The sequence below is a fragment of the Lissotriton vulgaris genome, chromosome 8 (assembly GCF_964263255.1).
Source record: "Lissotriton vulgaris chromosome 8, aLisVul1.2, whole genome shotgun sequence".
NCBI classification, from domain to species: Eukaryota; Metazoa; Chordata; class Amphibia; order Caudata; family Salamandridae; genus Lissotriton; species Lissotriton vulgaris.
Window position 1 is genome coordinate 282887055 of NC_141696.1, and position 27858 is coordinate 282914912.

Genomic DNA, 27858 nt, shown 5'->3' on the forward strand with positions numbered 1-27858 from the left:
GAGAGGAGTCATTGTGGGTCACACCCGAAACCAGTTCGAGAAGGAGCCCGGGGCGAAGGAGGCACGGTTGGAAGTGCGGTGAGTGGGGCGAGCGCCTTGCACGGCGCAGCGGGCGGGTTGGGCTCCGAGGCCTCACCGGGGCACTTCTGTGTTTTTTATAGCACGGGCGCTGTCGGGGGGCCGTGGCTGACTGACTGGCATGGGTGCAGGGCAGTACGCTACTGCTTGCGTGGTGGGGTACTTGTTTCAGCTGGCTGCCCTATGGTCTGGCGTTGCTAGGTTGCGGCCCGATGCTCGACCTGGTCTGCTATTGCAGGCAGGGGTGTGTGGGGTCTGACGGGTGCCCCTGTGCCGCAGGGTGTGAGCTGTGCAAAAGCCTCAGGCACATGTAGAGGTGCTGGTGTCACTGAGGTGCTTCTGGTTGCAACTGCATCTTGGCCATTGCACAGAGGATCTCAGCAATCAGGATAAGTGGCGCAATGAATCCGGCCCACTGGTGAGCATTGGGGCTTTGGAGATTTCTTCATCTGCCTGGTGGCCTTTTGGTGCACATAGTAATGGCTGCATGAACATTGGTACTGCTTGGAACTGCCTGGGTAGCTTGTGATCCCGCTGCTGCGCGGACCAGTTTCATTATACCAGAAGATACATGCTCACTGGTGGAGGTGCTGGCTCGACCGATCTGTAGTGCAGATCCATAGTTGCCCTGATGGTGTGTTGATTGGCGAAAATAGCATTTCTGAACATTTGAGTACCGAACCTGAAGAGCAGAAGTACTGGAAGGCTGCCCCGCAATTGGTCCATGCACTCCTCCACTATGGGGAAAACTGACCTCAAGCAACCGAAGCTTCAGTTTGAAAATAAGTGCAACACGCGTGCCAATGAGGCCATTGGAGATCAGCCTCTGACACAAGGTGGGTCGGAGCTTGTGGAGGAATTGGAGGATGACACTAGGACCATCCTACTTGAACTAAGATCTGGGATGAAATCCATAGATAGCAAAATAGACGCTCTTGCGTCCAGTCTGGATGCAGTGAAGAAGAAGGTGGACACACATGAACACAGGTTTGATGTCCAAGAGAACAGACTTTTGGACACACAGGATTCACAAGCGGAATCCCAGTCTCAGATTTTACAGATGGAAAAGGTGTTGGAGGTAATGAAAGCGAAGAACGAAGATTTTGAGGGGCGGTCTAGGCGCAACAACCTTCGTATAATTGGCCTGCCAGAGTCCACCGCAATTGCCAAAATGTAGACATTTGTAGATGGTCTATTGCGTGACTTATTTGGCTCTGAGTTGTTCCCTGTTATGAATGTGGAGAGGGCACATCGAACTCTAGACCCTAGGCCTAAACCGGGAGCCCCACCTCATCCGATACTTGCGCGTCTACTGAACTATGCTGACAGGGATGCCATTTTGCGTGAGGCCAGAGTTAAAAGTCCAATAAACTACAAAGGAGACAAGCTGTCTTTTTTTCTGATTACACCCCCTCGGTGCAGGCTGCGCGTAGGGAGTTTGCACCAGTGAAAAAACTATTGCAGACTGCCTCTGTACCATATGCTATGTTATACCCAGCAAAACTGAAAGTCTCTCATGAGGGCCTGCCATGTACTGCAGATACATGTAGATTGTCCCTTTTTTGCATTGCGGCGTGTGCTGCAGCCAGATGCACCTGCCACAATGCAAAACACAGGCAATGTGACCACCTCGGGGGCGGTCGCATCGTAATTCGCACTGTGGGACTGTCGCCTTGTAGGCGGGTGGTCCTAAATATGAAACGAGGTACGACGGACTGAAGTACTTTCGCCATCGTAATCAGCCCCTTAGTTTTAGATCACGCCGTGAATCTTCAATGATCATGCACTGTATAAATAGGCAACTGGTTGCTTTGAGTGATGGAAATTATGTTTTTGAACTTGCCTTTGTCAGCAAAGATTCTCAAATTTCAGAGCTGTAGAGGATATGCCAAGCATCATCTAACTGTTTATACATTTTACCTTAACAAAAATATATTTCACAGAGCAATACAGCAATTAATTTAAATATTAATTAACTTACAATATGAATCACTTTATCTATTAACAATATTAAAATGTACCGGGCATCTTTAGGTCAATACACTCATGGCACGTTGTTTTTACCTCATACATTTTCAAGTTTTCTTCATTTCCATTTCTAAATCACAACTCTTGACAAACAAGAGTCATCATGTTACTAAAGCTTGCTACATGCGAAGAGCCACAGCTTTATATTTCACTATGCCCATGTCTGAACAAATCCAAGCAAGGCAAATGCCTAACGATCAGGTGTTTCTAAACCATACAGACTTTGGTTACAGTGCGAGAAGTTCCAGTGCAATTCACAAGCACATTTCACCTTCTCAATTTGAATAAATTGTTGCAAAAGTTCCATCAGCTTGAAGTCTAGGGTAGAAGTCTTTCTCAACTGTTTTTGCTCCTGTTCTGGAAGAAACTATGCTGCATCTTCATCTGCACATTTACAGGATTATTTCTTGCATATATATTATGACTGATTCTTCTTTGCATCTGTTTGTTAACATGTGGCACATTATGAGTGTATGATGTGTATAATGTTGCAACCTCCCCTTTTCTAGTCTAACCTCCTGCTTCACTCTTGTACATGTATGTAACTTATCATGTTACTTTAAGAATTGTCCACATTTTTGCATTAAAATGTATAGAAATGTCTCTCTTCCAAAATGTTCTATTATGCCATTTGGTGAAGACAGACCAATACAGCACAATGCTATGATATCGTATTTTGGCCATATAAATAATTGTGGACTACTTTGACCATTGTGCATGGTGCATAACATTTCTTGCTTGAACTAAAGTCACTACCTTAAAACATGGTGATCACAAAGGGAAAAGCAATCCATCTATGCAAACTTGATCGTACGGTGGATCATTTTGGAAAATTGAGATTAAGAGACACAGCTTCAGGTTAAATAGTGTATGCACTATTAGCATACACCTATGTGGAAGGTAAAACATAGTTACAAAGATACAAAATTACATTCTTCAGTGCCACCGACAGTGGAGGCTTATTATTAGTAACCACTTATGTACAAGATTGTTGAATCATCATTTTATTTGCAGTTAATTTCACTTTCTGTGGCTGTGATGAGTTATCCACTGATGGCTCAAGTGTGCTCCAAGGAAAGCTAGAAGGTTGTACAGTTAACTCCCAGGGTGTAATTCTAAACCATACAACCTACTACCTCAACCCGGATGCACACAGCTTCCAACGCTGAGTAAAAAACTCTGCTTTACATTGTCCCAAGTGTTTCAAACAAGGCAATCAAAATCTTGTGCAGTCTCCTGTATGATTACAATTTCAAAATGTAAGAAAGGTTATTTGGTGGGTGCTCCCAACATAGAATGAAATGTCCATCAATTGCCATGACTTGGTGAATGACCTCACCCATCCAAAGTTTCATTTTAAACATTACTTTCAATTACTAAAAATGTGCTAAAAATCAGGAACGAAAAATCCTCTTGATATCTACCATTATTGACTTTGATATTTTTAAGAAATTATAATTTATTCAACAATTACAGAACATAAAAATCAAAACATGTTATATAATGACCCTACTTTGGTTAACCAGCATTGAATCAAAAATGTGGAACACATTACACTAATAATAAAACCAGGAAAAATAATACATGAGTGAAAACAGGCATTCCACATTTAATCTGATCCCACTACTTATTAAGGTATCAGCAGATATTTTGATGCTCAAGGTTGGGCCATATTACCAAACTGACATAGACCCATAGAAGCGAACTTGTGCAGTACAGTTCACCACAAGATCGGATCTACGGGTTAATGACAATTGGCATCACTCAGTATGTTCCATCAGAAAGTATTGGACACAAAAGAAAGCAACAGCACACAGTACCATATATGACTTTGAAGGGAAAGGAGAAAAAAGAGTAAACATACACTTTTGGAAATTATGAAATTTAAAACAGACTATCAGAATTCATATAACTGCTTAAACATCTGTTTAGTTGCAACACTAATGGAGGCAAACTTGTCATTGTTTTGGTAAAATTGTACAAAGTTTTGCTAGTGAATTTATTTTAAAATGGCATCAGACATATAAACAGTTGAAAATGAAACTATTTAATTAAATATGTTATTAAGCAGTGTTTATAAAGCTGCTTATGTTTTAAATCTAGATACTATATTGTTATTCCTGCATTAATCTGTTGACCTGTCCGACTATCCTTAGAAACTGAGCAAAATAGTTGGATCACAATTGAGTTTCCTTGTCTGGCATATTTATTTAAATTTTGGCTATTTTGTTTAGCAGCAAATGTATTACTGAGATTGTTCTAATACCTTTTATAGTCAAGTAAACAAGCTGGGAGCATATGGCATATATCTGGTCGTCGACCTCTCAATGTAACATAGATCATTTTGCGCTTTTTGAAAATGTGAATTGAAATTGGTGAATGCAACATATAGAAACAACTTATATTCACACCATAAGTCTGAAATTTTTAACCAACAACATATCCCGTCTCAAACGTTTTTTAAACAAAGAACTCTTTGTTAAATGAATCCTGTAGATAAACATTTTGCAGTTGCCTGCCAAATGGTTTTTGAATAACAGTGACCTTAAACTATTAAATATAACATCTGTAGGGACAAAACTATTTTGTAAAGTATTTTTCTTTCAAACAGTACCACGTCACATAATATCACTAGAATATATTGATAACCAATACCATGCTTCACATCTACAAAAAATCCAATTTAGTTTAAATGATCTGATACCATACTTCAAAAGATATTTGCAAGTATATTATTAACGTGGCTTTTTCCTGGTGGTGGTCAGTTTTGTCACTGCACAAAAAAAGCACAGGATCTATATTTTCAGCTAACAACAAGTGATAGAACTCAAACTAAAAAGCAGCCTTTCATTACACTTGAATGGATTTGATAATTAATTGCATTATGTTGCTATTCCACATCTAATGAATATTTACAAAAGTCTCCTGATCAATAAACGTTCATAGAATATGTTATGATAGCTAAACTGGCACAGATGCAAGGTTTCGGCTGCATTCATAAACAGGACATGTGCTATACCACATTTATTGTGAATTTAATAACAAGGTGCATGTGTGAAAATCTAGTTCTGATTTGCAATGCAAAAAATGGAAATGGGCATGCAACTAACAGGGCACAAATGCTGTATACGTTTGGTATAATATCTACAATGATCTTCAAACCTTTCCACATAAATTACCCAGTAAAAACAAAATCCATATGACTTTAAAAATAACAATAATGCTACAGTAATTTTCATTTGTATTTAAACCATTTAATATTTACGAACTTAATGTATTTACCTTGGTTAACTTCTGATCATATAGGCCTTCAATTTTCAGCTTGGATGCCAGGTTTTGCAACTGCTGAAACAATTAAAAATAGTTGGTTACAAATACAAAAAATAAACGTAAAATCTTCTTCTATTGGCTAGTTTTTCGCTCAAGAAACAAAAAATATGCCAAGAAATGATTAAAAAAACACTACTAAACCAAGAAGAGCTCTCACAACAAACACTACAGCCAGTGTTAATATATTACTTTGATGAACATTTACACATGTGGGGCACTGAGTTATCAAATCAAAAGGTGATGAAAAAAGGTTGAAATAAGCTAACACTTTCCGATAGTCAGATATTTTATAAAGATGACAGTTTTAGAAGTCTGAAAGACTAGAAGAACATTGTATTTTTTACAAGAAAAGGAGCAAAATTGGCAACGCCACCAATACATTAAAAAGGCACATGTAGCGCTAGAAATAACATCATACTGAAGTCACACTTTTTACCAGAATGAAGTGCTCCGCAGCTCCCTCAAAGCTGAAAGCAGTTTGTCCCTATTATGCGAAGAACGTGTTGTCTGTTACTATGTTCTATGAATCTACATTGAAAATGTTCAAAACAAAATATTTTCAATGCAGCCAATATCTTTGTAATAATACTTTACAATAAGTAACAGTATGGTGAAAGTTTTTGCTAGCCATTTTATCATGAATTAGTGCACATGAAAAAACATGCTGCATTTCCACTCTACCGTATTCAAGTATTTCAATAGACAATAGCTGCACTGTCTTGAAAATACACTGCAGTGTCCTAACAAGCAAGTTAATCTTTGCACTTTCTTTTTTATTCACAAAGTGATTAACCCTTTATTAATCAAAGTGAATTCTAAAGTAGACAATTAAAAATCAACCCGTATCCCTTAGTTTAGGTTCTGGACACTTTAACAGCTTTGTCTGCTGTCCACCTATTCTGCAAACTGTATTCAACATGTTTTCACCAAACCACTTAAGACATAGGTTTTTTCTAAAGAAAACACTTTCTCCTGGGAAAAGATAACAAAAGCTAACCACCTTATTAAACTAGAATTATATTCAGTACTTCAATTACTAGAAAGCTGTACAAGTTTAGAACCCTTTTATAAGCTGATTGGGGAGAGCATGAAAAAAAATTATTTCAGTGTTGAGAAGTTTCTTTTCAATATCCAAGAATTCCCAAAAAAACAACACTACAAACAAATGCACATTTAATCCTATTTGTCTTTCAAAGCTATAATCATAAGGCTAACAATCACTTTGCCAGTTTGGACTTTAATAAGACAGCTAGGACAAGAATTTTTTTTATGAGTCTGTATTTCATGTCATTTCATTTTCTTTCCAGGTATATTAGATCAGTGGTAATTGAATACAAAATGCCTACTAGTAAAGTGTGTGCAACATATTAAATATAGCAATATTATGAAGCAATTTATGTAAAAGCAGCTGGCTAATAATAAAAGACAAGGATATACCTGAAATATTTGGACATTTTCAACAGGTTGATGGTATTGCTAGTGAAGCAATACTGATGTAAAGGCTTTAACAGTTAAAAATCCCTTGGCAACATTGAGTTATTGTGGTTGGAGTAGATCTTTCATGTCTTCTTCATGTCTGTGTAGTCACACATGTCATTGTCCTTCTTGAAAAAATTAGGTTTTCTCTTACTTCTATAATCCTGTGTTTAGAACAAATTCACATTTGTTTCCTCCAGCATCCTTCATTTTTCATCGAAACAAAATGTAGGGTCCCGCCTCCTTTTTTGGTTATTCTTTTCAAAATTCTGAGCACAAAGCACTGCGCAAGAGCTGCACCAATCCTTACTGCTACTGTCTGCACGGTTGTAGATGTTGGAGACACCAGAAAATTCACAGAGCCTGTTCTGATGTTATAAATGCGATTCGCACAGATCTGCCGAAGCTAAAGGGTGAAAAGGCAGGGTGCCAGTATGCTACACAGCACTGCAATGATCTCATGTTCGGTACTGTCGCCCAGTTGAAGTGCCTGTTCCCAGGCAGATAAAAGTTTCTTTGTTGCATCTTAGAGAGCTTGCTTTGAAAAGCCCTTCGATGAAAAATGGAGCCAGAAGTTATGACATTTTATAATAAAAAATGTTTCTTGGTATTCTGTATTGAATCTCCGATTCCAGACACAGGACTGAGCAGCAGAATGTATCAGGCGTGAAAGGGACAGCCTCCTGGTGGTCAGCCAAAAAAGCCAGAAAAAAGGCAAAGCTGTGCCCTGCGGCTTCGTCGCTTGCTGAGTCTAGCTAAAGTCAAGTATTGTGTGCCGCCATTTTCCGAACTAGGTAAGAAAGGAGGAGAAGAATTCAGAACGGGTGCTGCTTTCCAAGTCTCCCTTGGCACCATCACAAAATCTCAGTCATAAGGTCGGATGACACAGTGCCAAGTGCAGAGTGCATTCCCATAAAGTATTCTGCTGATGCTGCGGAGGCAGCTATTGTGTAGTTTATACCCTAAGCTCAGCCCTCTCTTCATTGAATTAGCTGAAAAAATGCATCACCTTTGGGGGCTGGGAGTCATGGAAACATCTACCTGGCAAGTTGCCCACTTTTTCTGCCCATGAACCAGCGTTGGGATTGTGCTGTCTAATGAAATGATGACTAGGAATGTGAATAGTCGTCCACAGTAAATCTGATTCCTGCATTGCCAGTGCTATTTGCACAACAAAACCCTGGCTTCTTCTCTAAAGACTTTGTTGGCTGAATGCAACAGTTAGCAGTCTGAGCATGCCTCGCCTGCTTTTTCCCTTCTTAACATGCCTTTAAATATTTCCAAAATGAAAGTTGTAATGCAAAAAACATGAGAATAAGACAGTTGTGCTAAACTGTTTTGCTTTCTCTGCTCAAAATTGCTCTGTGTGTGTTTGTTTGTGGATTTACAAAGCCTGAACATAGTTACAAAGAGAAACAATAGCGTGAAGTAAAATGCTCCTTCTCTCTACTTTTTTTTAGGCTCAGTATTATTAGATTTAACAAAGACCAGCCTCTCTTTTGCTTATAAGGCTTCACTCTTTTTTTTTTTATTAATTACCAATTAAACAAGAAAACAAACAAGATAGCAGAGATGGGGGGACCAAATACAATGTTAACAGGAAAAAGTAAAGACAAAAATATAAATATAAGAGCACAGTCAATAGCAAAATGAAACATAATACACTGACACAGAGAGAGACCAATTGTCTATCCAAGATGTAGAATTTTTCTCACAGAAATAGAACTGACAAAAAGAAAAGCATGTACTTAATAATCATAAATAGGTGGAGGGAAACGCCAAAACCACAAAGGAATAAATAACAAGAGTGGGCCTATGCAGACATGTCATGTTGAGCAGCTACATTGGCCAACCAGCCCAAGATAGGGTCCTAAATCCGAATGAGCTTTCTTCAGCAAGAATCATTTTCAATTAGAGCAATCTCCAGTCTACTTATACTCAGGAATTCACGGCAACAGATCCAGGGATCAGAAGACTCACTAGACAGCAAAAATCGTGGCAGAACCAGTCTTGCTGGAGAGATAGAAAAGAAGTATAAGCCTGATAGATAAGGGAGAGTAATTGGTGAATGACCCAACATAATAAACTTTGGATTCACTACCACTTCAAAGTTTGAGAACGCAGAGGTTACCAAAGACAAATCCCAATAGAAACACAGTGCGGAGCAAGATGCAAAAACATGAACCGCATTAGCTCTTGCAGATCCACAGCAGAACACCAGTCGTCTGATCGAAGCTTCTTTACAAAGAGATGATGAGGGGTATAATGCCAATCGCTAATACATTTCAGGTGATGTACTTTAATACATTATACATTCAAGGCTAGGTGAAACGGGAAACATCCTTAACAACGCGGTTAGTACACCGCAATGCTGTTACATCGCGGTCGTTACAACGACCGCATGTAACAACGCTATGCCATTATAATGCAATTCTTTACATCGACTTGCTCTAGATGGCGTGCTAACATTAAAAATGGTGTAGTTTACTATCCCAACACCTTCCCTACTGATAAGTGGACTGGAGTTGGAATAGTAAATTACACTTTTTTAATGTTAGCACGCCACCTAGCGCAAGTCGATGTAAAGACTTGCGTTGTAAAGGCATAGCGAGGTAACATGCAGTCGTTGTAACAACTGCGATGTAACAGCACACGTTGTAATAACACACGTTGTTACATCATACATCCGGTGAAACAGCACATTGCTGTGCCTAAGGTCTGCAGCCATTACTTCAATGTTGAGGAGAGAGATCCACTTATCTGCCGGCAGCCATGTTATTCTGTGATGATCGATAGATTCCCTTGCAGACCAGCTGGTGTTTTCTTTAGAGGACCATTTCTTATAAGGTCCAAACCGGGGCTATCAATACAACGAAGATCTTCATACTTAAGACTAAAGATAAAATGCCTCATCTGCAGGTGCCTAAAGAAGATATTGGATGGAAAAGAGAACTGTTGCTGTATGCTCAAAAATTAACAGAAAAAGCCTGTTAATAATAACTGTCCTGAGATAAGTAGGTTGCTACTTCCCCAGGCCTCCCTGAAGCCCTCGTGAACATAATAGGGGAAACTGGGATTGTGGCCCAGATATGTAAGCTGATTGAATACCTGAAAAAACCTGCTTATATGAGTTCCAGATAAGATGAAAGACTTTTAGGGTCTCAAAGTGGGTTCGCATAAAGTATGCAGTGAACAAAATCCTCACTCTTGGGACTATAGAATAACACAGAGGTAAGAATTCATAGAACATACGGCCTTTTAATGCCACAGTCCCAATCCCAATACTAACTACATATGTGAAAATAATGACACCAGATACGAAAACCTACCCCTCCCCGCTCTACTCTTCTCCACTTTCCTGCTACTGACCTTTGCCCTCACCTGTCCTGGCCCTTAGTCCCCACCCTGTTTATCTGTGAACCTTCCCTCGCAAATTGAGACCTAGCTATTTTGTCTGATGCCCGATGGAGACAGGCCGGGGTTTCCCTCCTTGGACGTCACCTACCCAGTCAGTCTTTAGACAGACTTCCTTTCGTCTCACCTGTTGTCTCTTCCCTCATCCTCCCCTTCTCACCTCCCCTGCCCCATCCACTACTTTTCTCTCTCTTTACTCTCCTCTCCTAATTGTATTGCCTATTTTTTGATGCATTATGTAATTGTTGATCTTTCTCTGTTACATTGTTAATTCTCATGTAAAGCGCTCTGATACCTTCGGGTCTAGCCAGCGCTATATAAAACTCTTTAAATAAACAAAAATAAATTAAAAAAAACAATGATCTTCCTTAGGTTGCTGTAAAAACTGAATTTTACAACGAAGCTTCCGATAGCCCCAGATAAACTTCTTCCATAAGGCCTCCACTTTAGTGAAGATGGCCACAGGAAGAAAAAGTGGGATACATAAAAAGAAAAATACAGGCACCTGGGAGGATAATCATCTTAATGAGGTTACAATGCCCGATGAGTTCCAAGTGGAGACGATTCCACTTCAAAAGAACATCGACAGAGTGTTGAAACAGCTTCCAATAATTATTCTCAAGGATCTCCAAACAGTCAATCAAACCCTGACTGCCGGATATAACTTCTGTTTGGCCTGGGCAACTTCTGTTTGGCCCAGGCATCTAGGACAGTTTTGTTACCCAGCTCTGCTGGCCCCATGCCCGAGGAGATAGACGGGCCAGCAGTCAGAAATGAGTCCATTGTTCATTGTAGGTGTGGAGTTGTTGTGATAATGCAGAGTTCCTTATTGGAGAAGGATACATCATGGGTGTTATCAGCTGAGGAGTCGTCCACTATTTCATGAGTGCTAAGGGGAGAAGCTGGTGGGCAAATGGTGACTTTTTTCTTTCTTAACCCACTGTGGGTGTTCATGCCGCCATCAGCCTGCTTCCCAGGAAGTACTCGCTTTCTCTCCACATTTGGAGGAGTATGTGGGATGTATAAGTTATCAGTTTCAACTCGGCTCCTCCCTTCCTCTCCCCTTGACAGGCATCCTGATTTGGATCCTAAACACAGCACCAACACGGAAAAAATGCTGTTGGAGCCGCCAAGCCCAGGGCAGAGTTTAAATTAAATGTATGCCGACCAAGGGATCCACTAAATGTCCCCAATAAATTATCCACCAGAGAAACCTGCACAAGACTTAGTTGAGCCGGGTTAAACTTAAGTTAGTTGTAATGATTCTAGTCAAGTGGCAAGCAGACAGCCTCTTTCCCCACTTGGCATGAGAAAAACATTTGAAGGGGAGCCAAAAACCTGGTTCCCCTCTGCCAGTCCAAGTGTGTTTTAAGAGAAGACATGCAGCATTTCAGCTTTTCTCCTGTCCATGAGCCAGCAGGAAGTCTCCGAGCCTCAGGAGGTGGAACCAGCCCGAAGCCCACCCTAGTCGGCAAGCATCAGGGAGAAGCCAGAAAGGAGAAACAAGAAGAAGAAAGATTCCCACCACAACTGACACTCCATCAGGACATCCCTGAATCTGGGCTGTCTATGCAGTCATGGCCTCCCATGCAGAGAGGCCAACAGCCTGGAACCCGACCCAGCTGTCGGACTGGCAGCACTGCAAGGAAACCATGGGCCGGTAGTTGGTAGAAGAAGCAGGGGATTCTTAACCGCTTGATGGGGGTTTTGGGGCATTTCATTGTTAGTCTAAGTAGCCATGGGCAGCTGGACCTCCGTGCTGGCTCAGCCGTGGTCCACCATCTCTCAGAAGATCGCTTATGAGGCTTCTCATCTTCTGAAACCTTATTAATAGGTTATAATTACCATCTACCGACTGTACTCAGCACACTGTGTTCCAACCATTCTCTTCAAAAAGCTATTCTGAAAGAGACCACAATGCACTACAGTAATGTGAAATTATATACCCTCTGCTTGAGTAGATGCTTTTTCCATCAACCGCAATTTCAAAGAACAGGTGAAATAAGTTGAACCTGCTATGAATCAATCTCTTGGGAAAAATACACTGTAAGATTAGATGTGAGGGTGCCTGTTGTAAAGTGTGACCTTTGCCCTTAAAGGGCTCCTATTTGTGTCTTCAGAACATAAGTGTCAGCCTACACGTAAATCTCCATTCTTCTCATTTAAAAGATAACTAGCGTATCCTCTTCCTAAACACTAAATTGATAGCTCTCAATTTAAATGTTATCAAGTTTGCACCAATGGGTAGACACGTTCCATACACAAAATATGTTCTATTCATGCCTATAGTTATACAACAAAAGATCTTTGAAAATTCAAGGAAGGATCTGAAGAAACTAAACTTACACCATGTTGAGGTGATCTTCCAAACTATAATGTCAATCTGAAGAAACAAACTTAACGAAAAGCATCCAGCTGCAGTGTTGAACTAGGCTTTCAATCTCTTTTACGTAATTTCTGCTGTTTCATAAAAAATGTTGTTCTATGCAAGCATTGTTCGATTGTTATTAACTTATAATTGACCACATGAATTAAGAGATTTTCTCAATCATTTTTATGCTACATTTTTCCCTGAATTCCTAGCCAAGAGTCTGTTTGCCTTTGAGAACTCCCTATCCTCAGCATGTACCGAAAGAGGGGATATGCAAAGATCGTGACAAGGACAGAAACTCATCACTGCTGACCAAAAATGTAAGGAAAGACATTGGGAAATAACCTAATGTAAAGGATGAGATGGGGAGGAGATTGGATTTAGACAATTTGCTGACTATTATTTATCCTGCATATACAATGTATTTATCATCTAATCAATGCTGTCAACTTTTTTTTATTTATTGAGAATTTTCTGGTACATACATCAATAAATATATTATATAGTGCACAATTATTTTAAAAACACACATATACAATATACATTGATTTTAAATAGAAACATTTCTATACGGCATAAATTATACAGACATGTCATGGATGATATTTCCTAACCATAGAATAAAAACACCATTATATATTGATACCTCATGCATAATATCCTTTTATATTCAGGAGTCCCTCCAGCCGTGGAGCCCAAATACTTAACCCCATCTCCAGTATTTTCCTTCCCTTATGCTCATATAAAAGGGACGCAATATTGTGTATTCCTAGAAGTCTATTCAACCACATCTGGAAGGATGGTGCAACCGTATCCTTTCAACTTGCTGAAATAAGGATCCACAGCACAGCCACAGAGATAAAAACAAAGGCTTTGATCTCATGTTTCAACCCTAACTTGCTATCACTTCCTATTATCATTAGAGTAGAGATAGATTGATCTTCAAACCTAGCAGCCCCTCCCAAAATATCTCAATTGCCCCTCTAAATAAGTTTCATTTCTGCCATTGGTGAAACATATGTAATAGATCGGCCGGTCCTTCTAGGCATCTAGGGCATCTGTTATCCTCCCTTTTACCCCAATCGTACAATTTAGCGGACGTAAAATATAAATTAAAGAGTGTCTTAAAATGCTGTGCTCTCAGATTCGAGGAACGGAATAGTTTCTTATCCAAATACAGGGCTTTATCCACATCCACATCTGGGTCACACAATTTGAATGCCTAAGAGCACTCAAATTTTTCAAGGTCATCCAGGATCCCAGTCATTAGTAATCTATATACCATTTTAATCTTGCTACCGCCACTTAATAGGTAGTCGAACAAATTACTTCTATCTCCTAGGGACATCCGGGGTCTCATGACCATTAATGTTTGGAAGATCTGAGCGAATTTAAACCCTTGATTAGCAGAAATGCCATATCTCTGTTGGATGATCTCAAATCTCAACACGGCATTCCCTTCCATGACATCTCCTACTGCTTTTATTCCTTGTTGCTCCCAGCACTTCCACATAAATGTGTATGTGTCTTGTAAAGCCCACTGCTGCCCTGAGGCGTCGTGGCGCTGTAGACCGCTGGGGAACCCGTCCTGGCTATCCCTGTGAGATGGTCCCTACTGGGTATCTCCAAGGTGAAACCAGGCATCCCCGGCGAATGTGAGGGGCCGTTGTAGAGATGAGGCAAGCTAATGCCCAGAGTTGCCGAGTGTGATCCCTGGTTAGAGTAGGCACCGAGGTGAGAATTATCGAGTCCGCTGACCCTGGTCCACGGCACTGCCGCGTCGGGAATTGAACCCTGGTCCCGGGCCGTTCTCTGCTTCCGAGTCTGCCGCCTCTAACCAGTGAGCCACACCAATCCACAACATAACATCATTACTAAGCTGTAGAAAAATACTGGATTTCCATAATGGTATATGACAGTTAATTTTCAGGATTGCCAATAAGTTTTTAACAGGTTTCCAGACCCCCCAAGCACTACCTACGACCTTGAAGTGCATTTTCTTGTAGTACCGCCGGTCCGTTCTCCTTAATAACAATCCTACAGCCTCTCTGGCCAGTAACAACTCGTAGATAGAGGGGAGATTCTGGTTGCCCCACGGTGTATTGGCCATGTTAGTGACTGGATCAAATACTATTGCCATCTGGGTTAGTAAACATGCCCAGTGTTAAAACCTGACATTAGGGATTCCCAACCCCCCTTTTTGCTGTGGAAGAGACATGAAGCGCCAGATCTTACCATACTGCCATATAAAATTCATGAAAATTGCTTCTGTAGATTTTAACGAACCCTCCTCTATTATAAACGGTATGGCACGGAAAAGATATAAAACTTTGGGAAACATGGTCATTTTCAGAACATTGGCCCTTCCTATTAAAGACAAATGTAGCGCATCGATTCTTTTCAGGTCTGCCATTATTGTTTTTAAAAGCGGTATGAAATTTTCCTTGATTATTAGATCTGTTGTTGCATTAACCCTGACTCCTAAATAAATTGCTGATTCCACATATCTCGAATCGGCTTTAATGATGTTATTGGTGCAGATTATCGGAGTCTTACCCTCATTTAGACAGTACCCTGTATGACGGCCTAATTCCTTTGTTATCCTGGCAAGTTTTAACATAGCCCTACCTGGTTCTGGTGTAATTACAGCCAGGTCGTCGGCATACGCCAACAGTTTGGTCTCATACCCGTTAAGAGCTACAGGCTTAATATCCACACATCCCTGGATCATACGTACCATTGGATCAATATACAACGCAAAAAGTATGGGTGAGCAGGGACACCCCTGTCTTGTCCCCCTTGTGATGTATATTTTCTCTGAGCTTTCTCCCATTAGCTGGACTCTGGCAACTGGATCCCGATACATGGCCTTGAGTGCATTCTGGATTTTAGGGCCAAAGCCCCTGCGTTCCAATACCCCCCATAAATACTTCCACTTCACGCGGTCAAAGGCCTTTTCTGCGTCGAGGAGGATCATGGCCATCTGTCCCCCCATGGCAGCCTGGGCATCAAAAAGGGCAATAGCGCACCTAATATGGTCGGTTGTCCCACGACCTGGGATGAATCCATGCTGCCAGGGGGAGACCAGACCACCGATAACCCTCCCCAACCTTTTGGCAAGAACCTTGCGTAGATCTTGGTGTCCGCATTTATGAGGGATATTGGCCTATATGATCCAGGATTTTCTTTTGGTTTCCCTTTTTTGTGGAACACAACAATATTTGTTTCCTTCCAAGACTCTGGAATCAAGCCGGTGCATATTACCCCACTAAATAAATCCAGAAGTATTCGGGCTATTTCGCTCAAAATGCTCTTATAAACTTCCAACGGGATACAGGCCCTGCGGCTTTGCCAGCTGCTAATTCCTGTATTGCCTCACATACTTCACTGATTGACAAATCCTTATCTAGAACCTCCCTTTCCAGATCGTCCAGCTGGGGACCTTCATCCACACATTCTTCTATAGTTGCACCCGTATCCAGCTCTTCTTTATATAATACCTGATAAAAGTTTTTGAACACTTGCAAGATATCATTTGGTTCTGTAAAATTCTGGCCATCTTCCTGTATATTTACAATTACATTTGTTGTAGTTCCCTGCCTAATCCGCAGTGCCAATGCTCTACCCTCCTGCTCTCCAGTTTCATAAAGCTTACTCTTGTAAACCGGATATTCACTGCTGCTTTCTTCGCCATCTGCTTATGGAGCTCTGCTTTAATAATCTAGATCTTTTGCTGGCTCTGTTCCCCTTCCTTCCCCTGCAAAATATAATTCCCGTGTTGCTCTTCTGCTGCCACTAATTGCCCTACCGATCTCTCATTTTCTAGCCGTGCCTCTTTCCTTAGCCGAGTGGCGAGACTGATTGTCTCACCTCTCCGTTAAGCTTTAAATGCATCCCAGACGTTATTCCTGGATGCACTAAATCGATTAGCATCAAAATACTCTTGGGTCCATTTCCTTAAATGTTCTACATATCCAGTATCTGCAAATAACTTTCTATCAAAAGTCCATCTTGCCTGCTTTCTATTAAACATATCAAAATCATAATACAACATTAACGGACTATGATCGGAAATTATTTTGGGCAGTTTCCTAATATTCACATTTTTCAATTCTGTTGAGGAAATTAAAAAGTAATCCCATTTTGTGTATTTCTGAAAAGGGCAAGAAAAGTAAGTAAGCCCTGGGTTATTCGGTTCCTTATTCCCCCATACATCAACTAGTCCGTGCGACTTAATTAAGGAGCTTCACGCCCGAAATACCCTAGGTTTCCGACCTGTTTAGAGATGCTTATTAGTAAGATCAGCAAAAATATTTAGGTCTCCACATACTACGATAGGCGTGGGCCAGTTAGTTCATTCACTTTCCAAAGAATCGAACTCCTCCGGATCATCCTGTTTAGAACCATACATCTCACAGATTGTAAAGCCCACAACTAACTCGGCCAATGCCCATCTACCTAATGTGTCAACATTATGGCGCTTTGTGCCTCCCAGCGAAGATTTACCTAAGATTGCCACACCTCTAACTGTAGAGGTCTAGGAGGACAGGCCAGCAAATCAAAACCTCTCAGGTTTAGCAGATGTTTCTTTTCCCAAGACAGATGTGTCTCCTGTAGACATATCACGTCTATATAATTTAAACTCCGAAAATGGACTAGCCTTTGTCTCTTCTTGCAGTCCTTCAGACCCCCGATGTTAATAGAACACACATTAAGTCTCCCCATAGTTCGATTTCAGGTTTTCACCTCCCCCTTTGACCGGCAAAAAAAGACTTGCACATATAGAAAATCCTGCACCACACAGAACAAAAACAAATTAGTACCAGATATTCTCATTTTTTAGATTGTCCCCTTCCTTCCCACCCCTTACCCCTTCTACTGCCCCTACCCGAGACACCCCTCCCCACCCCCTACCCTCGTGAGGCGCTCAGACCTTAGTCTGTGCATGCGATGTATGCAGCTTCATCGGCCTGGGTCTATCACCATAGCTTCAAACTACCCCTATTCTCCTAGTAAATCAGATCATATCATATCATCACCCGTGAACAATACCAATTTCACCCAAAGTTCTAAATGTCCTCAAAATATCCTCCACACCCCCCCACTTTACTCGTGCACCCTTATACCTGAAATCTTCCAGTTCTCTTTTTCCATTTTCACCCTTTTTTTTAAACAGCTAAACCAGTCTATTTGACAATAGTGTCCAGATACTCTCGAGCTTTTATTTCTGATGAAAAATACCGGGTATGTCCTTCATGAATCTGGATGTTCTTCTCTTGAAAAGGTTTTATTAACTGTCTCAGTCTCCAGCGTCTCTCGACTGTTAAATGACAAAAGTCCTGGCGAACAAAAAATGAGATTTTATCATTTGATCTCCTTGCTTCTGGTCTGGTTTTCTCTGCAATTGCCTGTCTCAAAAGAAAATTACCTAAAAACGCTAAAATTGCCCGCGGTTTATCACCCTCTTTTGCTTGGACTTGGGGTTTGAACGGTGTACGATGAGCCCTCTGGACTTCGGCAGCCCAATTCCATTCAGACAGCTCTGGGAAGGCGGGCTTGAAGAGATCGATTAGAAATGCCCTCATGTCTGACCCTTCTGACCCCTCAGGAACTCCCAAAATCCTGAGGTTATTCCTCCTCTGCCTGTTCTCGAACTTCTCTAACTTCCACTGAATGTCCTTGATTTGTGAGTCATGAGCCTCCACCTGGGCTGATGTATTTGCCTCTTCCGCTTCCGTCACAACTATTCTCTCCTCAAGATTTGTCACCCTCTCTCCCACATTTAAGCATGACTTAGAAATATTCCTGATGGTTCCTTGCATTTTTCTCATTGCAGCCTGCGCCTTTCGACTGTCTTGGCGCGCTTCCTCCCTATGAGAGAGAATAGCCTGATGTATCGTCTCCAATGTGGGGTGGGGTGGAGGGGGGCGTTGCTGGGGTTGTTCTCCGACAGATTATTTCCCCTGCATCAGCATGTCAGCGACTGAGGGGCCGGGCACTCGGCTCTTGATTGAGGTACCGCCTTACCCCCTCCTTGGCGGATCTGGTGTAAGTGTCAGCTGCGAGCTCCCAGTCATCTGGTCCACAGCGTTTGACCCGACAGTATCTCCGCGAAGTTTACGGGCGACCACGACTGCAGCTGCCCCCTTTGATCCGGTGAGGTTTGCGGTCCTCGGGGCCATCACTGTGCTGCCTCGAGAGCTCCGCAGACTCCGAGTTGACAGGTAGGTCAGGTACTGCCTGATTAGTTGGGTGCCGAGCTTTGACCAAACCGCGTTGATATTGCTGTAAAGTTTCCGTTACACCCGCATGGAGGGTGGGGGGCGAGGATACCTCTGCAGGTAACCGCTTTTCACTAGTTGCATGGATTTTTAGATTTGCCATCGACCAAGCACGGCTCGCCAGTGCTGCAATCGGCCTCCTAAGTGGCCGCCATCTTGCCTCCCCAATGCTGTCAACTTCTAATAATGAATTGATAAGCAAGAAATAAATGTAATGTAAACTAAAATGTTCCAAAGATTAATCCCAACGCAACATCTTTTGGCTATCCAGTTTATGAACTACGTGAAAGAGTATTCTAGAATTAAAAGCGTCAATTTTACCTCATTATTGTTGATGATGAGCAATTTCAGTTCACCGACAGACTATCAATGTAAAAAACATTGATGTTAAAAATATTAAGGAGAAAATATTGACTACAAAAATATCGACTCCCATACCTTAACAGGTAAGTACAAAAATATTGACTCAAAAATATAGAGGTAAAATATATAGATGTAAAAAATAGCAATTTAAAATATATTAAATAATATATATTAAATATATTAAATACTAATATTATTTTTAACAAAATAAATTACATTTAATACACATTTCACTAAATATAATTTATACGTATACATATATTTACTTAAAATTAATTTAATAACTATTATCATTATGTAATTTTAAAACTTTAAAAGTATATAAAAATAATAAATATATAAATATATATAAATATCAATAATTTAAAATAAAACAAAAACATTCTATATTAAATTAGAACAAACTATTAAAAAAATAGAAAATAGCATTTCTCAATACAATAAGTGCAACAGTCGGGAAAGTATTGGATAGCAAAATATTTAAATTTACTATTCCACCTTCAGTGAGTGTAACAGAAGGGAAAGTGTTGGATAGCGGAGGGGAAAAAATTACTAATCCCAATCTAGTGATAGCAACAGTAGGGAAAGTGTTGGATAGGAGGGGAAAAATTGGTATTCCCACTCCAAAGAGTGCAACAGTAGGGAACGTGTTGGATAGCAGAGGGGTAAAAGTTACTATTCCCACTCCAGTGATAGCAACAGTAGGATACGTATTGGATAGCGGAGGGGTAAAAAATGTTATCCCCACTCCAGTGAGTGCAACATTGGGGAAAGTGTTGGACAGCAGAGAAACAAACATTTGACAATGACCAGTACTATTGCTCCAGGGACCAGCATGAGAAATATTGTTACTGTTCTACACTCAAGCATCAAGGATGCTTGCAATTGCTTGTTACAACAGGAGCCACAAGTTTAGAAGGGGATCTTTGACTTGGTTTGAAATACTTTTCTCAATCACAACTTTCTCAAATACGCTACCATTAAGAATAAGTATGCAGGTTCATCTACAGCATCATGTGACAAATGTTAGATCAGTTGAAATGGCCACAACATATCTAACAGCTGTTGTTCTCATCCCACCTCCAAAGGTGTGCTACAGAATGTACAAGGAGTGACTCTTCAATTACAGTTTGTGTCCCTCATTTCCAAAAAGGCATGAGAATAATCAGATGAGGAAGTTATCGCTACCCTTATGCCCGGTATTGAGTGCTTTGAAACTGGTAAGCAGAGCCACCTTGCTTGTAACTACCTTTAAGAATAGCTGTAGACTGTATGGACCTATAGACTGTATGGACACTGGTGAAACAGGTTTTCATACCAACAACTTGCTGACTTCAGAGCAACTTTCACAACACCAAAGAGCAGACTGATAGAGTAACAAGTGCCCTGGTACTGATGTCATATGGTGTCCCATGCTTGGGTTTGGATGTGTCCCTTTCTTTTTTGACCATACTTTATAAAAAATCCCCATGCATTTCTCTAAGTAGAGACTAGTGAATGGAATTGCTCTGGGATGGGTGAAATTGTACTGGGTCAAATGCCTGACTGGCAAGAAGAAGCATCCACAAGGGATGTGAGGACACTTCCATGCTGGTGATATGAAGTAGTACATTGTCTTTTCAATAAAGTTCTATGGTCATACCTGTTTTCATCCCTAATTTCTACCCAACATTCATTCCATTCCCCTCCACAGTTTATCTTTATTGCATGCAAAGGCTAACAAAGAGGAATAGAACAACTTTGATAAAAAGAAGAGCACTGCTCTCTGTTTACCGAACTGTCCAATGCCAACTCCAAGCTACATATATTGCCACATACTGAACTACATGTGTTTGGGGGTTTGTTTGTGTGACTGTGTCTGTGTGTGTGTGGTGTGTACCTAGATTTCAGACTACAGAAATTGGACTGCATGCAGGATACAAAAACAAAGAAACAATTATTTTAACCAGCTTAGAGGCACACGAGAAGGCTAATAGCTTAAGAAGACCTACATCGGTTGTTTAATCCTTAAAAAAGGGAAAAATTGGATTTTAGTCCCACACAAGTCATTATGTTTACCAAATAACGGCAGCATAGGAATGGCAGATGGTTGATTAAATCTTTTCTGAGGAGTAGTGCCTAGACCTCTCTTTGGTGTTGGTGTCTGACATGATACTCATCAGTATAATGGTGTAATGCATAATGTAAAAAAGGAACAATGGTAATTTCTTCAAAAGAATCTTTATTTGATCCTTTGCCTGAAACATTAAGGCTATTCAGTGATTTAGGACAGACAAGCTTGAAAAGGCTAAGGGTCTGATAAAGAGTTCGACGGTCCATAGAACTGCCGAATCTGTGGTGGTGGTCCAACAACCAGGCATTTGGGAACTGCCTGCCGTATCACAGCGGTGGCAGTAGGACCACGACAAGACAGCAGACCCTGCGGGGATCAAAGATCCAGCTGGGCTGGCGATATTTCCCCTGGCATTAATATACTGGCATGGTCGCAGGCGGCACCGCCGACGATATTCCGAGTGCACAAGTTACTACTAATGAAACGATATGTCTGTAAGAGAAAATATTTAGTGATAGATTCCTTAACTTAGAATATCCCCAGGTGTCAGACTGGATCCAGAAAGTTTTTTGTCAGCAGTACCGCTGCACGTCGGAAGGTGGCGTCGTACGGCTCCGCATCCGTCGCTGGCGTCGTATGCCCCAAGATGACGTCACAGAGACTATTTAGGCGCCACGCATGCACGCTGACGTCAGTTCTGTACACGACTTCCTGCGCCAGAAAGGCAGAGCCATGTAAGAAACTGACCACTGTTGACATGAAACTAGGGACCTGAAAGGGATGACCTTAACCCTGGAAATCAGTTCGCAGAATGGGGAGGATGGGTGGGGCGGTAAGGAATCTATCACTAACTAATGTCTCTTACAGATATATTGTTACACAAGTAGTAACTTGTGCATCTGAAAGAGACACGTTAGTGATAGATTCCTTACCTTAGAATAGATACCCTAGCAATACCAACCCCGGTGGAGGGTCTGCGAACAAGCTAAACCAGAAAGTCAAGGAGAACAGAACGGCCAAAGAAGCCATCTCTCCGGACTTGACTGTCAAGGCAGTAATGCTTGGTAAACGTGTGTAGCCAGGCCCACGTAGCTGCCTGACAAATATCCTGCAATGGAACGCCGCGTTCCAAGGCAGTAGTGGCTCCCGTTGCCCTGGTAGAATGGGCACGCAGCCCCACAGGAGGCTCCTTCTTAGCCAACGAGTAACATGCATTGATGCAAAGAGCGACCAACTGATAGATGGTTCGCTTGTGCACGGCCCAACCTTTTTTGGCACCCACGTAGCCAACAAAGACTGGTCATCCACCTGGAAATGTTGTGTGCGCTTGAGATAGAACGAGAGCACATGTTTTGGTTCCAGACGGTGGAGCCTCTCTTCCTCTTTGGAAGGACGCGGAGGCGGAAAGAAGGTAGGCAAAGTCAATCAAACAATCAGTCATTATACTTATAAAGTGCACTACTTATCCGTGAGGGTCTCAAGGTGCTGGGGGGAGGGGGGGGTGAGGGGGTGCCACTACTGCTCGATTAGCCAGATCTTGAGGAGTCTTCTGAAGGTGAGCATGTCTTGGGTCTGTCGTAGGTGGGTAGGGAGGGTGTTCCAAGTTTTGGCGGTGAGGAAGGAGAAGGATCTGCCGTCGAAGGTTGTTAGTTGGATGCGGGGGACAGCAGCGAGGGCGAGGCTGGCAGAGCGGAGCGGAACCGGCGGGCGGGGGTGTAGAAGCTGAGTCTGCTGTTGAGGTAGGCTGGTCCGGTGTTGTGGAGTGCTTTGTAAGCTTGGGTGAGTATCTTGAAGGTGATCCTCTTGTCGACGGGGAGTCCGTGTAGGTCTCTCAGGTGGGGGGTGATGTGGCTGCGGCAAGGGACATTGAGGATCAGTCGGGCGGAGGCGTTTTGGATGCGTTGCAGTCGTCGCAGGTGTTTGGCCGGGATTCCTGCGTAGAGTGCATTGCCGTAGTCCAACCTGCTGCTGACGAGGGCCTGTGTCACCGTTCTTCTTGTTTCGGTGGGGATCCACTTGTAGATCCTGCGGAGCATGCGGAGGGTGTTGTAGCAGGAAGAGGAGACGGCGTTGACCTGCTTCGACATGGAGAGGGAGGAGTCGAGGCTGATTCCTAGGTTGCGTGCGTGGTCGGTGGGGGTCGGTGCTGTTCCCAGTGTGGTCGGCCACCAGGAGTCGTCCCATGCTGAGGGGGTGGATCCGAGGATGAGGACCTCCGTCTTGTCCGAGTTCAGCTTCAGTCGGCCGCCTTTCATCCATCCGGCGACGGCCTTCATTCCTGCGTGGAGTTTCGTTTTGGCGGTGTGCGGGTCCTTGGTGAGGGAGAGGATGAGCTGGGTGTTGTCGGCATAGGAGATGATGTTGAGGTCATGCTGGCGGGCGACATGAGTGAGGGGGGCCATGTAGACGTTGAAAAGCATCGGGATGAGCCCTGGGGTATGCCGCAGATGATGTCGGTGGCTTCGGAGCGGAAGGGGGGAAGGCGGGAGCTCTGGATTCTGCCGGAGAGGAAGGATGTGGTCCAGTCCAAGGTTTTCTCTTGGATTCCGGCTTCTTGGAGGCGCGTCTTTAGTGTGCGGGGGCAGACCGTGTCGAAGGCGGCTGATAGATCCAGGAGGATGAGGGCGGATGTTTCGCCGTTGTCTAGTTGGATCCTGATGTCGTCTGTGGCAGCGATGAGGGCTGTCTCGGTGCTGTGGTTTTTTTGGAATCTGGACTGGGATGGGTCTAGGATGTCGTTGTCCTTGAGGTGGCAGGTCAGTTGTGTGTTGACGATTTTCGCTATAACCTTCGCCGGGAACGGGGGCAGGGAGATGGGCCGGAAATTCTTGAGAAGGGCGTTGATTTCGGCGTGCTTCCAGCTTTCCGGGAATGTAGCTGTCTCAATGGAGATGTTGATTACTTTCCGTAGTTGGGGTGCGATGGCTGAATCTGCTTTGTTGAATATGTGGTCTGGGCAGGGATCTGACCGTGATCCTGAGTGGATGGAGTTCATGATCTTGTGTGTTTCGTCATTGTTGACGTTGGTCCAGGAGGTTGATGCAGGTGGTGATCGGAGGGGGGGTGGAGTCTGACGTTGTCGGGGTGGTCGTGGTGGTGTTGAAGCTGTCATGGATGTCAGAGATCTTGCGGTGGAAGAAGGTGGCTAGCGAGTCGCACAGTTCTTGTGAGGGCGGGATATAGTTGGCATTGGCGCTGGGGTAGGAGAGTTCCTTCACAATGCTGAAGAGCTCTTTGCTGTCGTGTGCGTTGTTGTCCAGGCGGGTTTTGAAGGACGATCTCTTGGCTAATCTGATGAGATGGTGTGTGTGCGGGTGGCATCCTTGTGGGCTCAGTGGCTGTCCGGTGTTCGTTCGTGGAGCCATTTCTTCTCCAATTTCCGGCATACTTGTTTGGAGGTCTGGAGTTCTTCGGTGAACCAGGTGGCTTTCTTGCTGTTGCTGCTGTTGGAGGGTTTCCTGAGCGGGGCGAGGGTGTTGGCGCAGTAGTGGCTCCACTGTCCAAGGTTGCGGGCGGCGGCGTCTGGGTTGGTGGGGTCGGTGGGTGGGTTCTGGGCGAGAGTGGTGGCCAGCTGGTCTTCAGTGACTTTGTTCCAGCAGCGGCAGGCAGCTGTTGGGTGCGGTGGTGCGTGATGGGCTTTTTGTAGGTGAAATGGATACAGCAGTGATCCGTCCAGGGGAGTTTGGTGGTGCGGTCGAAGGAAACGTGGGTGCTTGTGGAGAAGATGGGGTCAAGCATGTGGCCGGCGGCGTGGGTGGGAGCGGTGACGAATTGTCTAAGGCTGAGGTTGGCAATCAGGGTGGCGGAGTTGGTGTTGTTGTTGTTCTCAAGGTGGAAGTTCAGGTCCCCGAGGAGGATGTAGTCCGAGGAGGCGAGTGCATGGGTGCTGACTAGGTCGGCGATGGAGTCGCTGAACTGTGGCCGGGGTCCTGGGGGTCTGTAGATGAGTGTTCCTCTGAGGGTGGTGTTGGGGTCAGTGTGGATGCGGAAGTGAAGGTGTTCGGCGGTGTTCAGAGTGTCGTCTGAGTCGGTGGAGACCTTGAGGCTGGACTTGTGGACGATGGCTATTCCTCCTCCTGTTCCGTTGGTGCGGTCTCTGCGGGCGATCTTGTAGTCGTCCGGGACGGCTATGGCGATGTCGGGAGCCGAGGATTCGTTCCACCAGGTCTCGGTCAGGAAGGCAACGTCTGGGGAGGAGGTGTCGAGCAGGTCCCAGATCTCGATGGCGTGTTTGCGTGCAGAGCGTGTGTTTAGGAGTATGCAGCGGAGGTGGTTGGGTCCAGTCCTTGGTGGTTTGATGGCACTGTCGCAGGTGAAGCTGCAGGTGCGGCAGGAGAAAGGTCCGTGGGTGCATTTCGGGGCAGCCTGGAAGTAGCTGTGGTCTCGGCCGGCGTTGAGTGTGTGGAGGGTGCTGGTGTTGTATCACAGTCTGGCGTCGTGGCGTTCGTGGAGGGCCAGGGGTTCTGGCGCTGGGCGCGGTCCAGGCGCGGATGGGCGCAGACGGGCTTTGCTTCGGTGTGGCTGCGCAGCGTCCTGCATATATGGGGAGGTGGGAGGGAGGAGCAGCGAGTGCGCTGGGGCGGGGCCGCAGGGGGCACAGCGGCAGGGAGAACGAGAGGCACAGAAAGCAAAATGGGGCAAAAAAGAGGGGAAAACAGTGGCACAGAGCAAACAAGAAATGGGGCACAGAAGAGGGGAAACCAGTTGCACAGAGCAAAAAAACGGGCACAAAGGAGGGGGAAAACGAGTGGCACAGAGAGCAAAAAACGGGGCACAGAAGAGGGGAAAAACAGTGATGGTCTGCCCGATGTGGTAGGGTGTGAGAACCTTTGGCAGGAAAGAAAGACGGGTCCTTAAAACCACCTTGTCCGGATGAACAGAAAGGAAAGGAGGTTTAGAAGAAAGAGCCTGGAGCGCACTCACTCTTCTGGCAGAGGTGATAGCGACCAGGAAAGCTGTCTTGAGAGTGACAAGACGTAGACGTAAGGGACAGTTATGAAGGGGTTCAAAGGGAGCACACATCAGATAGGTCAAGACAAGATTTAAGTTCCATTGAAGCATTATGAAAGGCACGGGAGGAAAAGTGTGTGTAATGCCTTTGAGGAAGCGATTAACAACTGGGGACTTAAAAAGAGAAGACTGATCTGGAAGCTGTAGAAAGGCGGAGATGGACGAAAGATAACCTTTGATAGTGCCCAGAGCAAAGCCCTGCTGGGCCAAAGAGAGAAGGAACAGAAGGACCTCGGAGAGAAGTGCAGTAAGGGTATCCACAGCCTTAGCTGTGCACCATGCCACAAATTTGTTCCACCTGCAGGCGTATACCAATTTAGTGGAGGGACGCCTGGCTGCCAGAATGACATCACAGACTTCAGGAGGAAGATCGAAAGATGTCAACTGTTGCTGCTCAATCTCCACGAATGGAGATGGAGGCTAGACAGGTTCGGGTGGAGAACCGTTCCCTGCAGCTGCAACGGAAAATCCTCCCGAAGAGGCAGTCGGATCGGGGATCGATCGCCAAGCTGAGTAGCTTGGGATACTAGTATCTTTGTGCCCGATCAGGAGCCAAAAGGATGACTTGGGCCTGGTTACGCCGAACCTTCTTCAGCACTTTGGGCAGAAGTGGTATAGGTGGAAAGGCGACCGCAACTCCACTCGCGACGAAAAGTGTCACCGAGCGAGTGCCGCCTTGGAAATTCCAACGCGCAGAACTGATGACATTGCACGTTCTCTTCGGTGACAAATAGATCTAACCAAGGCTCTCCCCACTGTAGATAGATACCTTGCGCCACGTCCGAGTTCAGATGCCATTCTTGATCCATCATGCACCGGCAGCTGAGTTTTTCCGCCCTGGCGTTCAGGGAGCCTGCCAGGTGTTGAACCACCAAGGTAATGCCTTGATGTTCCAGCCATGTCCAAAAATGCAGAGCCTCCTGACATAGGGTTCATGTTGCAATAACACATGGCGGTGGTGTTGTCCGTGAACACCTGCACTACACTCCCCCGGACAGAGGGAAGGAATGCCTTCAGTTCAAGACAGATCGCCCGAAGCTTCAAAAGGTTGATATGGAGCCGGGACTCCGCCGGAGACCAGAGGCCTCTGATCTCCGCCTCTCCTAAGTGGCCGCCCCATCCCAGGACGGATGCATCCGTCACCACTGTGTGCTCCGGTTGGGAAGGGAGAGGGATCTGCCATTAACCCAATCACGATTGGTGAGCCACCACTGCAAATATTGTGCAGTGTCCTTGAGATCTGGACATGATCGGACTGGTTGCCCTGATGGTGTGCCCACTGGAACTTCAGGTTTCACTGCAGAGCCTGCATATGCCATCTGGCATGTTGCACTAGCAGGATGCAGGAGGCCATCAGGCCCAGGAGCCGGAGGGTCATCCTGACTGAAACCCAGGATAGAGGCTGAAAGATTGGAATCATAGCCTGAATATCCCGGACTCGCTGCTCGGGAGGA

At 44.0% G+C, this 27858-nt stretch overlaps 1 long non-coding RNA gene across 4 annotated transcripts in view; it reads right to left on the reverse strand.

The window, feature by feature from the left end:
* Positions 1 to 27858, reverse strand: part of LOC147696968 (uncharacterized) — a 628335-nt gene that overhangs the window by 74700 nt on the left and 525777 nt on the right. For 3 of the 4 annotated variants that reach the window (XR_015299275.1, XR_015299273.1, XR_015299276.1), the window contains one exon: positions 5389 to 5451. This is a non-coding gene — a long non-coding RNA (uncharacterized LOC147696968). The remainder of the gene's footprint in view (positions 1 to 5388; positions 5452 to 27858) is intronic. The other variant, XR_015299274.1, reaches the window with a different exon arrangement.